Source organism: Gallus gallus, chromosome 5 (genome assembly GCF_016699485.2).
Source record: "Gallus gallus isolate bGalGal1 chromosome 5, bGalGal1.mat.broiler.GRCg7b, whole genome shotgun sequence".
NCBI lineage: Eukaryota > Metazoa > Chordata > Aves > Galliformes > Phasianidae > Gallus > Gallus gallus.
The window spans coordinates 9,218,085-9,228,201 of NC_052536.1; the positions used below are offsets into that span (position 1 = coordinate 9,218,085).

Here is a 10,117-nt window from a genome sequence, read left to right on the forward strand (position 1 = left end):
ACACCAGGAGAACCACTTGGGGGACACAAGAGGAGCTGACAGTGGCACCCATGGCCTGCAGCTGCTGCCTCGTATCCCAGGTCTTCCCAACTGCAGAGTGCCTTCATGGCAATGCAGGCCAAGGCAATGTGGAAGTGGACTGCTTAAATGGCAGTATGGAGAATGATGTTCTCAATGAGAAAACAAACAAACAAACAAACAAACAAACGTGTTTTTGTATGTGTTACTATAAACCCCAGTGCTTTGTTCCTCCACAAACAGCTCGGATGGAGAACATGGAGAGTTATCAGCACTCCGTCACTGCAAAACACACTGACTCATAGGGAGCACGTGAGAGCTCCAAGGGCAAACAGCTCTGTGTGAGGAACTGGGCCACAGTGGGCGGCTCTGGCTACTAATTAGAAAAGGAAAAATGTTCTTGGGAGTGACTCACTGTTCTTCCCTACACATCCAATGGGTGTACCTGAGCAGAGTACGAGGTTCAGCGTGAGCACAGTGAGCCCATCGACCTGCTTTTATTCAGGTTAGCAGAGACGTGGATGCAGGGAAAGATCAGGGTTTTGTTGGTCCTTGTGCAGGTTACAGAGGAAGGGAGAGAGCCTCGAAGGGGGCAAAGCATGGCTCAGAGCTGACGCTGAAGGGGCATTGGGTAGTAGTGTGAGGGGCTGGGAACCCAATACAGCAGGGCACGGTGCCCCTGTGTGCTGTCCTGGTCTGAGGGTTCAAAGAGGAAATCTGTGGGTTTTAAACTCTTTACTCACAGAGTGTTTCTGTACTGAAAGCATTATGGTGCCTCCTGGTTCAGGCTTCAGTGACATTTCAGGCTCACAGAAGGCAAAAATAGGATTTTGTTCCTCCCAGAGGAGATGGCCACGTAGTTTTAGAAGCAAATTATGTATGAGGGTTGATCAACTTGGCATTTACAGCTTAGCATTCTCCTAGACAAAAATTTGTTCCACCCGAGATCACGTTGCGTTCTGCCCACTGCTTTGTGTGGTATTACAGCCATGAGCCACCTTCCAGTAACCTGCTCCGTGCCTTCCAATTAAGAAGGAGAGAAGATCCTGTGTAGGGGACTGCTCCAGTCAGGGCTCCAATAGGCACCATATAAACAGAACTGACTCACTCTCCAGGCTGATGAATTAAAATGAGGGCGTTGTGGCTAGGGGGGGAAGGCAGACAGGAGAGCAGAATGAAGGAGGCTTGAGCAGAAAAAGCAGCGTGCAAAATAATCCATCTGAAAACACAGTCAATGATTAGCCCTGCCCTCTGCTCCTCTGTGGGCACAGTGCTGCCTGTCTGAAACGCCAGCTGTACTTGGGTGGGTGTAGAAGCCACATCACTCAGCCTGGAAAACGCTCCACATTTCCATCTTTTCCTTGAAGCTGCAGAGCTGCTTTCTGCTCCTGATGTGAGGGGCCTTTGGTGGGTGCTCTCAGCTGGCAGAAGACGCCCAGAAGCACATGATGTACTGTGCTCTCTGCAGACTGCTAATGATGTTTGATTAATATTTCATTATCAGTGTGAGCAATCTTTGGGCTCTCTCTGCATCTGTCTTACTTAGCGTTGTCTTTTCTTAGTTAAGTGGCAGCTCCTGCAGACAGTGATCTAATTGTTCCTCAGCACCTGCTTGAAGTTAAGGATGGACATCGTGTAATTTGCAGCACACGTGGTTTGTTCTTTGAGGCTCAGATCAAATAGAACAGCATAGCAGATTAACCAGTAACTGAATTAAGTGAAAGGTAATGTGCAGGCTACTGCTGAGCTCACAGAGATGTTTGGGCCAGACAACGCTGAATAATGCAGAGACACAAAGTATGTGTTCTGCAGTCAGCAAGAGGCACAGGGGGCTGCCTGGGAGCTTGGGCACCCTGAGCTAACAGCATACAGGCTGCTTTCTAAGCACCCAGCCACAGCAGCCAGGGCAAAATGAGCTTGGCCACTGCTGGTGGAGAATATGCCTAGGAGAGACGATGTGCTGTCATACAAGGGCCTTCCAGTGCCCTCTGATGTGGTGCAGGAAACACCTTGTGCAGAGCTGGGAGAGGTGAGGGCAGCTTTGCACTGGGTTTGTGGACGGCTTTGTGGAAGCATCACTACATGAGTGATGCTCAAAGGGCTACAGCGTGTGGGGGGCCTGGCTCACTGCCACAGCTGCAATGTTCCTTCATCTCATTATAGCACTGTGCTGGACTGGCAGACGGGAAATCTCAGCTCGTTTCCACCACTGTCACCCAAATTCAATGCCCTGAACTCATATATATGCTCCTCATTTCTCATTCCACGAGTGTTAACTCCCCACGCTACAGCCTGCAGAGCCCCTGGCCTCACTCACCTGCGTTTGGCCCTTTGGGCTTCTGCTGTGCTCACCAAGGCCTCATTGCTAGGCACAGTCAGGAGGTGTGCAGCTTTTGGGATGATGCTCGTCCCTAACAAAACCAGACTTTCCTCTCTGCTATAATTAATCCCAGCAAGTCATCGCCTTCCAGTATATGAAATCAGGAGTTCCTTGAAGTTCTCTTATATCTTAATTCACTTCAGCACAGATGAAGAAACAGGCACACTGTACCCAGCACCAACGAAAACAAACGCAGACCCTGGAGCGAAACCAGAAGTCATTCCCAATTAACTTACTGAATAGCAGTGCACAGTGTAAAGCAGCAAACTAAACCCAGTGGTGCTCTCCGTGTTTGGGTGGTGGGGAGCTTCAGTGTTTTGTACTCTGACAATCAGAACACCGCTATTTTAAACAGACTTTTTTTTTTCCTCATAAAACACTTCTTGTTAATTGGAAGAAGAGGCGCTGACTGGGGTTGGAAGTTGCTCTCTGACACGGCTGTCAGATGTAATGAAGCAGCCAGGGAAGCTGGTAGGGAGCTGCTTTGCAGAGTGTTGTCATGGGAACGATGCAACTAGGGCACCTCGTCTTCCACACGAGCTCTGGCAGTGCGGTGGCACAAAATCAATGCTGTTCAGCTGCACGAGGAGGGCCAGCCATCAGGTTTTCCCCAGCTGAGATCTGATCTGAATGAAATCCGAAGGGCCAGAGTCTCCATTTGTGTGAAAATGGTGTCACTCCTTTTGAGCTGAATGAAGGCAGAATTTACGTCAACCGAGTGAGCACCTAGACATGGACCTCAGAGGGAAAGGGCTGATATTAAACATATTTGGTGGAAGCACAACCTCATCCAAGAACCCTCTGAAACAAGGTTAAGGAGCAGTTACTGGAGTCCTTGCTTACTTGGATGATTTCACTTGATTTTCACTGTTTCTGCACATTTTAGCTGCCTGTTAATTTGGCATCCATCGTGATTAGCAGCAGAAGGCAAAGAGTGTAGACCAACGTGTACGTCACCCCAGCGTACAAGTTAAGAATACAAAATGCTGCCGTAGTGTCAATACTTGTGGTCTTCTGAAGGATCTGAACCCCTTTGCATAATGCTCCTTCGAATGCAACTTACCTCTCCTGTGAAGGACCACATAAGTGGAGTTATTAGAAACTTCTTTATGGCCATAGAAAATACCTTATGTGATGCTGTAGTTGCTGGGGATAAGCAATGGTTAAGAACGGTTACCTGGGTGAAGAGGAATGCAGAGATTCCTGCTCTTACAGCTATATAGATTGATATATCTATAAATAAACAAATCATGTTATTAATGCTGCACCACAGAGACCAGCGAAATAGAATCAAATGCAAAAGGCATGACCAGATCTGAGAAAGGCTGAAAATCCTAGCTGAAAAAAGGGGAAAAAAAGCCAAATGCAACTCACTGCCTCCAAGCTTTCATTTTACTTGCCCAGGTCTGCTGACAAAGTAAAGAGCCCCTAATTAAAGCAGGCATCTGTAGAGTAACTGCATTGCTGCTGCTGGCCTGGTCCAGCAAGATGCTGAGCATATGCTCCTCATTTCCTATTGACACTGAAGTGTGAATGAGGGGCCACATCCATCCAGGGCTCGCTTGGTGTGTGCACTGGAAAAGTGACCAAAATAGCAGGCAAAGGAAGAAAATGGAGCCAGCATGTGAAAGGGTTCCCTGGTTATGTGTTGAGGTTATTAATTAAAGCCCCTCTGCTAAGCAAGTTTGAGAAAAGCTATGACAGTTTACTACAGAGAAGTCTGTAACTGTGCTGCCACTTCAGCCTTACATTATCTCTAATATATTTCTCACTGGCTGTGGTGTTTCTATGCACGCTGTGCAGAAACGCTGGATTAAATAAACAAATGTAATAGCTGTTCTTCATGCTGCAATGGCTGAAGTCAGGGCTGTGGACTTAAAGACTGTGGTTAATCAGCTGAAGCCCCTTCTCATCCACAAGTTGCTACTCCTTGTCTTTGCAGCATATCTCCTTTGGTGAAGGAAGGCCCACGCACCACTAATTACGTTGATAAGAGCAGGACATATGTCACTAATTGAAATGATATGCATAACACTGCATTCTCCCCACGTGTGCAATATGGGGAGTCAGCTGCCGCTGATATAATGCTTTTGTGTGCCCGAAGATGGGCTGACCTTGTATTAATAGAGAAGGACCTTGAACTCTTACAGCCCACAGAAAAGTCAAGTGGATTCGCTGAAACAGAAAGATAAAATAAATGCAGAGCTCTTTCAGCACTTCCCTCCATTTGCTTCCTATCAATTAAAATATAGAAATGTAGAGCTAAACACAATTTGCCCAGCCTGTCCTTTCCATATGCATATATTTATGTCACGAAATGTTTTACATAACTTCTACCAGCAGATTGCAAAATAATGCCTCCATTATGAAAGGAAGGCACCAGCCATTACGTTGCATTACTGTAATGTAATGGGTCTGTGAGATGAGCTGTATTTAGAAGGCTTGCTTTTATTGCAAACCTTCTGCCCCATTCACCCACCAGCATCGATTTCTCTTCGCATTCTGCAGATACCAATGACCATTAGAGCAGAATATCAGCTAACCTGAGCAGAGCCACTTAGGCTTTGGCCCCAGACAGAGCCTCATGAGAGAAATTTGTGCAATTTAAGAGACCCAGCGCTGGTGACAGAATGTATTCAAGTAGATGCTGATTACCAACACGCTAGCAGGTGAATCTCTCATTAGCCTAGAGCAATTGACATCGTAATTAATTGTTTCCCACACTTCACTGCTGAGTAAAGGCTGCTATAACAACAAGGACTGCCATCACTTCAATTTTTTTAACTGGATATAAGGAATAAACAGAAGAGAATCCATATTCATTTCATTTTTCCTTCTGTGCAAATGTCACGTTGCTCTCACGTTGGCAGCGACTGCAACAGTGCTGATTCAATGACTCATTTACATAATCCCTTCAGATTACTCTTTTATATAACCACCGATAATGAAAAGCTTTTCTCAGCCGAGAAGTGCAAGCAGGACAGCTCTGAATGCGAATAGGATAAACTGACATGAGAAGATGGTAATTTGCGTTAGGAAGAAATAATCATACCTTAAATGATTAAAATTATCGTCAGTATTGCATGCCCTACCCAACCTTAGGGATACCCAGTGACACAAAGTACCCATTTATTTGCAGAATGGGAAGCAAACGCTGCACCAATTGCTTGACACAGTTGAGTTCAGTGTTGTTACCACTTACTGCATGAAGTTACTCTCTAGACAAAAGGTTTTAAAATACTCTTATTTGAATGCGAATGAGTGCAGCGCAATAAAGAGGAATAAAGACATGGCTTAGTGCATTGTTTGCTATGGGGACAGGGCAGTTCTGGAAGGGATGCTTCAATGGAAAAGGAAGGGCAGACAAATACTCTGTGCATACAGTGCCTGGAAACACAAAGCTCTGCATAAAATATATCTATAAGATGACTGAGCAGAAAGGACATGCCCTGGAGCGAGCTTCTGAAGCAGAGCCTTGGAACTATCAAAAGGAGTGCCTTTCGCTGCTGGGGGGACTAGCTGTGTAAGTCCTGGTGATGAAGACAAATATGACAGAAGCTGCAAAATTATAACGAAAAACACTTCTAATCCAACACGTTGTACAAATGGAAAAGTGTAATGTTTAGTTTCGAGAGGCCTGCTCATTGTCGTGAGTATCAAAGCAGATCTTATTATTAAAGCACATTCTATGTTAAAAACATGTGAGAGCTCAGATGCATTAACTTGAAGAGGGTTTATCTCCTAAGGAGTCAGTGAGGAGTGCAGGAGGCAGACAGTACTCCACTAAGGCTCAGACCCTGCAGATAAATCTTTGAAGAGCTCTCTTGAAGACAGAAACCCATCTTCATTCCTTCTGGAAGATTGCAAAGCTGAAGAGCAGCTGCAAATATGCCTTTTACAGACTAATCTTTTCTTTCTTCCTTTCTTCCTTTCTTCTTTTCTTCCTTTCTTCCTTTCTTCTTTTCTTCCTCCCTCCCTTCCTTCCTCCCTCCCTCCCTCCCTTCCTTCCTTCCTTCCTTCCTTCCTTCCTTCCTTCCTTCCTTCCTTCCTTCCTTCCTTCCTTCCTTCCTTCCTTCCTTCCTTCCTTCCTTCCTTCCTTCCTTCCTTCCTTCCTTCCTTCCTTCCTTCCTTCTCTCTCCTCTCCTCTCCTCTCCTCTCCTCTCCTCTCCTCTCCTCTCCTCTCCTCTCCTCTCCTCTCCTCTCCTCTCCTCTCCTCTCCTCTCCTCTCCTCTCCTCTCCTCTCCTCTCCTCTCCTCTCCTCTCCTCTCCTCTCCTCTCCTCTCCTCTCCTCTCCTCTCCTCTCCTCTCCTCTGCTCTTCTTTTCCTGAAAACCACCCTCTTTACATTTTAATTTTGATTTTGATAGTGATTTCACAGTACTGCTTTTGATATTGGCATGCTGAAAAACAAATAAATAAATAACCCCCCTGAAACAAAAATCCAATTGTTCAAAAAAAAGCTTTTTTTTCTTAAGGATTAATCCATCAATCTATCTCACGACACCACTGCTTACTATCTTCTGGGGAGTAAAAGGACTCTTCTTCTAGAAGAAAAGGCGTTTACCCCCTCTTACACCAAGAATCTGCGGATCACAAGCTCCTGTTTCTTTTTGTTTTGGTACCCCTTGCTTTGAGGAAGCTCCCACACAGGGTCTGAAGGTCCCAAAAGCTGCTTCAGCCACCTAAAATAGGGTTTTTATTAACTGTGTATTAGAAATATTTGAGCGTGTTAAAAAAAATAATAATCTATCAGAAATCTTTTCCTACACTGAGGCATTCCATATACGGTGAAGCTGCACGTTATTTACATCAACTTAAAACTTGATCTATGTTTTTCTAAAGATTCAGCATGTTTTTCAACTCAGCGGTTGATTTGCCAATCACAGACTATGAGTGTGGGTGGCTGGGAAGACACTGAGCCACCTTCATGCTTCAAAACACTTTCAGTGCAGATACAGTCATTCAAAAGATGAATTGTTTAGCTAAGGCTGAAATCTGATGTATACTTGCTGCACGACTTTAGGGCCAATTTTCCTTGAATTTTAAATAAAGGTGTTTTGTGTTTCCATAGTAACTCAAGCTCATTTATTAAGATGTCTGATGCACTGTTAGCATCACACAATTCACTGTATTAAAACAAGGTATAATACTACAATTGAGAAGTAATCTATACGTAAAGGATTCTTTTAATTCCTGTGAAATTACAGCCACTTAATGGAGCCTGAAGAAAGACAGAGGGAACAGTGCAACTTTTGATGAGGTACCATGTTGCAACTGTAGCCATTTAGGATAGCAAATGGATGTAAGAAAGACAAAAGAAACAGGCAAGGGAATGGGGACATGAAAATTAGCTAAAACATGCCTTCTGATATTCCTCTGTGAAATGTGCCAGAGAATCTGAAACAAATGTGAGCAGTTTTCATGGCTTGGCAACTGGCTCATGTGCAAGAGGCGAGCTGGATCCAGTCCTAGCAGCATCAGGTGGTTTTGGGAGTTTTCCTACCCAAGTAGGGAAAACTTCAAAATTGCTTATTCTCCAGGTCTCCAGAGACTGCATCTGAAAACGCTCCTTCTGAAGAGCATTTATTGCCCTTCTGAAGGAAAGTAAACACTGTTCTTGGATGGAAATAATTCACAAGCATATGAAAAATAGGGAACACCGCAGTGTTTCAGTGAGATTTTCCCAGAGGCATATCTGTCTATAAAATGTTAAGATTTGTATAAGTTGCCCTTGTGTGTTTAGTTATGGATAAACTGGATTATCTGTAACCTGCAAGTCTCATTTAGAATGCCACTTATTATTGCTTTTAACATGTTTCAATACTTTTGTGTTTTTTGACCAATCTATAACGTGCTTTACAGGGATGAGTAACATGAATGTTAAGTTTAGCTCTAACAGAACCAGTTGAGTAAGTTCTGCAATTTATCACAGCCTGTTTACATGAAGAAAATACACTTGGTGCCATAGACTGGCATGCGTGAATACAACAAACTTTATATATTTTGAGAGAGAAAAGAGCTAGGATAATGAGTATGTGTTATGTTATATGTGGTCCATATGTTCTCTGTCACCAAGTGATCTGTGTTCCTTCACCATATACTTCACAAACTACAGAGAAATTTCTGAAAAAAAAGAAAAAAAAAAAAGCCCTGCTGTAAGCATTATGGAAAATGTGACTGAATCTTGACCTATGCAAAATGGTTTCCTCACTTACTCTGGAAAGTATCCAGCATGTTTGTTGGAGGGGATTATCCCAACTTGTTGCTGGCAGGCTGTCATGTTGTCAAACTCTACATGAAGCTGACAATGGACCTGTTAAGAATACATAAACTGCATTTAGGTATTGGCTTGTAATCATGATTTGCTCCCTATCCCGAGGGACAGTATGCCCAGGAGGTTGCATTCCACATAGATCAGGTTTGGTTTGCTGTCAACAATAGAGGCAAATCTTTTGCATGTTCCAAAAGCCTGGGTAATTCTGGATGCAGCTAGGCTTGGTAGGTCAAAAGGATGCACTGCAGGCAGACCTAAGGGTTGTGTGCTGCATTCTTCCTGTCTCCTCACTGTAAAGAGAGAAGTCACCTGCCCCTCCCCCCCCACTCATTTCTCCCTCAGCCTTAACACAGACCTGAAACCCACCTCCACCGTCTTAAGTAACACAGCAAGGATACCATCACCGCCATCTTATGTACCAGGGCGCACCAAGCCCTGCGACCTCTGCCAGCTTAACTAAATGCACAACACAGCAAGCCCTGCCACTTCTGCCACCTCAAGTAGAGGGCACCAACTCCTGCCAAGTCCACTACTTAAGTAGCAAGGAGCACCATTCCTTAAGTAAAAAGAGGAACCAACTCCTGCTATTTCTGCCATCTTAAGCAACCATGGGGACAACAGGGCAAACCCTGCCACTTCTGCTATCTTATGTAACATAGGAGCCAAACATGGCCATTCCCGCTTCCTCCGCCATCTTAGGTAGCAGAGCGCATGTACCCCTGTGACTTCCGCCATCTTAGAGGCAAAAAGCCAGCAACCCCAGCCACCTCCACCATCTTAAGTAACCAGGGGCATGATGCGGGAACCCCTGCTAGGACCAGCATAGGAGTACAGAGGGGAAAAGGATGGAAAGCTGTAGTACAGCTGCCAGAAGAGCTGTTCTGTTATCACTCCCCATTACAGCCCTGCCCTCCATGTGCCTGGTACTGTGCCAGACACGTCTGCCCATGGGACAGGCCTGGGGCAGGCATGGGATGGGGCCGGGCTGGCTCACTCACCCTGGGACACCATGTTGTTGTTTTTTAACGAAGAAAAAAACGGAACCCCAAGCATTGTTGTGTGTCCAGTTGCATTATCGTGTGACGAGGATGTTCTGCAGTGCTTGTGAAAGCACGGGGCGTGGGCAGAGCTTGAGAACCCACAGCGCCCCGGGCAGACACAGACGGTGTTATATTTAGACTCTCAGCGGGCAGACAAGCCTTGGGAGAGCGTCCATGGTTTCAAACGAGACCCAGCTTCTATTTCATACTTCTTTATTATTTTTGCTTCTTTTTTACTAACTCGTTAAACCCTGTATGCTTCTTAACGCCGCCTGTGCCTCCTGTTAACAAAAACACGGTTAAACAAACGCCGTTTACTCAACGCAACCCCGCTCCGCCCGGAACCACGCGGCGCTGCCGCAACTCCCTGGGGGGCCGCAATAACGGGCGGACATCACCGGACGCG

General features: G+C 45.3%; 1 long non-coding RNA gene across 1 annotated transcript; it reads right to left on the minus strand.

Annotated features, from left to right (window-relative positions):
- Positions 1 to 6,797: 6,797 nt before the first annotated feature.
- Positions 6,798 to 10,065, minus strand: LOC121110967. Its single transcript, XR_005860117.2, has 3 exons — positions 9,670 to 10,065; positions 8,613 to 8,710; positions 6,798 to 8,520 (listed from the first exon to the last, which is right to left on the minus strand). It is a non-coding gene; the product is annotated as an uncharacterized LOC121110967 (long non-coding RNA).
- Between the last annotated feature and the right edge of the window lie 52 nt (positions 10,066 to 10,117).